Raw genomic sequence first — 3,553 nt, 5'->3', positions numbered from 1 at the left:
TATAAAAAAAAAAAAAGGACTTTTTCTTTAGAAGTTAAGCAGTCTGAAACCAGTGATGTAAACTAATATAAATGAGATATGTCACGAGCCACTGTGAGAATATAAACCAAGAAGGAAATTGTGTTTCTTCCTTCAGTAAATACAACCAACTACTGTAGTAATGAAAATAAAAGTAATAACTTTCACCAGTCTAATCTGCAGAACTCTTAAAATGTCCAGGTACTCATCAATCCTATGAAGCACGCATTCTATCTCTATTGATCATTTTATCATTTCAATGTGTATTTTTCCTGTCCTCTCTGCCTGAAGCCTACATTTATATTCTTAAATCTTTTCCCTCTTCCAACTCTCCCAGTTTTTCTACTGATATTTACATTATAGCAGCCAGAATGTTTGCTAAGATTCATTAGTTGCTTTATTTAAAACTCCTGGCCCATGAAATGCTGTTGATGAGCAGTGATTCTGGCTTATACACAGACACGAAGGCACAAGTAAAGTCAAGTAACTCAAAACCATGTACTCTGTTGAAGTCTGCCAGAAGAATGTCACAAAAATTGCTAAAAGCTGACTGGAAGCCACGGAAGGGAATGAGCAAAGTCCCATGGGAAACCCCAGAAATGCGGTTGTTTTGGGTATAAAAGAAGGCAGATCTCATAGAAAGACAATTATAAGTGTGTGGAGGTTTGAAAAAAAAGTGTATTGTTGTACACATACAAATGAGTTTTACTTGAAAAGTTTGGATTTCATTCCAGAGGAAGGCTATGATTTTATCTGACTCATATTTTTATAACAAAGCAGAGATTCCTTTTCTTATGGATGCTTTTTATCAACTCTCCTGACAGAAAATCTTGTGACCTCAATGGCAAAGGTTATTTCACACAAGTGTGTTCCTCTGGGGGAGGGAGAATGGCTGCACTACCAGAGCCTGTACTTCAGAAACTGAGATGATGGCAGACGTAATAGATTTGAAAACATCTTTATGGACAGCTTTCCCCACAAATTCTACCTTATTGCAAGAAGCTAAATACTTATGCACTGTTCTCAAAATCTGCCTGAAAATGAAACTGGAGCTTGCAACTATTAACTTTTTTTTTTTTAATGAGGATTTCAGAGTAACTGTTTATTTGGCTTTTCATATTTAAACATCCTCCATCCAGATTTATTTATCTTGCAGGAAGGAGGAGAGCTGTATCTATTAATCATAGTGGCCAAAACAACATATTAACAAAATAAATTATTAGTATGCAAAAATCTACTTTTGGCTGACATTCTAGGGCCGGAACACATATTTCTATGTAGTAATGCACTTAGTCCATAGTGATTTTTAGGAACACTGTAACAGTAGAACTAATGGAAGAGTAACCTAACGTTTAACAAACTGTACAAACAGCAGAAGTTGTTCTCAGAACATTTTTCATTTCTGTGAAAGTGTTTTAATGAAAATTAGAATTACTTATAACTTCTGAAGAAATATAAAATTTTGAACAAAAAATTGCCTTTCGCCATTTTCAACAACAGCATTCACTTTCCATACATATCCTCCATGAGTCAAAATTTTTAAAAATATGTATTTCTTAATCTTTAGTAGCCAGTGCTGAGGGCAGAAAGAATTGGGACCAGTTTCTAACAGAATAAATGATACCTTAACTTATTTTTTATGTCAATCCTGAAAAAGCCTTGCTATATATTCATTGGTAGGCACTATACCCAATCCCATTCTGATCTGTGCTTATCAAAAGCATGTTGTATGGGAGGACTGCTCATCACATGTGCCAGTTTTATATTCTTATGTACTCAGTCTGCATCAAGCAGCTGAAAAATCTCTGCCTCGTATTTTAAATTGAGTAATAAGGTGCAGACACAGCGGATACTTACAATGTTGGTTAACCATTCACAGTTGCTACAGTGATTTCTATGTTGGCAGCATATGAGCTTAATCATTGAAGAAGATAACTGATAATTAAGGTATTACTGAAGAATGGATTAAGTGTTTTGTGGTATTGACCGGTACGTCTGAAAGCCCGGGCATTTTTCCTTCAGTCTCAGAGGAATGATGCTTCCCTAGGCATTAGATTGATGAAAGAATTACATAGGCATCAGCAGTGATTATTTTTTCAAATGGGTTCATTAATGCTTTTTGCTTTTAATTACATTATGGGGTTCATTACTTTCATGTTCTTTTTCCTGTTATAAAAATTGACAAATTAACATTCAGAAGTAGTGTAATTATTGCATTACTCTAGAACTCCCACATCTATGAGGTTCTTTTCTTCCTACCAAATTTTAGTGATGTCAAGGAATCCAAATATGAGCTTGCAGTAAGTAGCTTAATAAGAGACTGCGTGACATGAAATAAACCTTGCCCAAGGTTCATAAAAGTAAAAGGAAAGCACTGACTGCGTGGATCCCACCACTGACCTTTAGGTCACCAACTCTGAATGCAGCCTCCAGGCCAAGGAAGCTGATGCCTACAATGCTGAAGTATCCCTGAGATTGGACTCAGAATGCAGGAGTGAAAAAACCGAAAATCCATCTGAAAATGCATTTATGTACAAACACTCAGGTACCAGACTGACTAAACAGAACTATTTTCCTGGACTAGCCGTGAGATAGAATTTTGCTCTTGCTCATAATTTTAAACACCTCCACTGATGGTTGGAACATTAAAAATGTGGTGACTTGTCCCATCTGCCTTGCTTGTGGTCCTGGAAGGGAAGGAGTCCTTACCTTTCCATTGTATGTAAGTACTTACTGGCACCAAATATGCTCCAAAGTATTCGTATGTCAGAGCTGTTACTTCACATGAAAACTTTCATTTTAAGCATGAGGTACTTTTTATGAGTCTATAAATAAACTGTCAAACCAACAGCCACCAGGGCTGCACTGCACTTATAGTCCCAGTGTACAGATTTTAGTCAGCTCACCAGTATTTTTGCAGCGTTCCTCCTGTAAGGTTCTGCCATGGCTACCTCCCTTCTCCTGATGTAATGAGAAATCGTGGAATTATATAAAAAAGCAGCAAGTTCAGGAGTGTCCTGTGGAATAGCAAACTACAAAGAGAAAAAAAAGTGAATATTAATGATATATCCATACGATGAATCTAACGGACTGGTTCCCTTCTCAGAGGTTTTCAATTTTGGATTAACATTGTTTTTTCATTTTAACAGCACCAATGTGAAAATGTACTGTCTTCATTCAGAGTATGATTAGCAGTAGCACAGCAACATATTACGTGGCTATAGGGATTACAGTAGATGACATTTTTTCACACTGCACTTATTTTTGTTACACTCTTGGGGCCGGATTGAGACCTTCAGTGAGAAGCATCCTTTGCAACAAGGGAACGATTGAGTAGCTAGTAAATCTCTGCTTCTCCATGTGATAACGTGGGAATTCTCTTTCTAGGATTCTTTCACCAGGATATATAGACTTCTATAATGATGACAAAAAACCCCCACAGTATAATGACATGCCTTGAAGAAGCCCTCAGTATACAAAGACAACTGATACATATGTAGATCCATTAAAATACTTGATCATTTTTACAATTACT

Source organism: Meleagris gallopavo, chromosome 6, assembly GCF_000146605.3.
Source record: "Meleagris gallopavo isolate NT-WF06-2002-E0010 breed Aviagen turkey brand Nicholas breeding stock chromosome 6, Turkey_5.1, whole genome shotgun sequence".
In the NCBI taxonomy this organism is placed as follows: domain Eukaryota; kingdom Metazoa; phylum Chordata; class Aves; order Galliformes; family Phasianidae; genus Meleagris; species Meleagris gallopavo.
The sequence above is the reverse complement of the archived record's forward strand: the minus strand, read 5'-3'. Positions refer to the sequence as shown.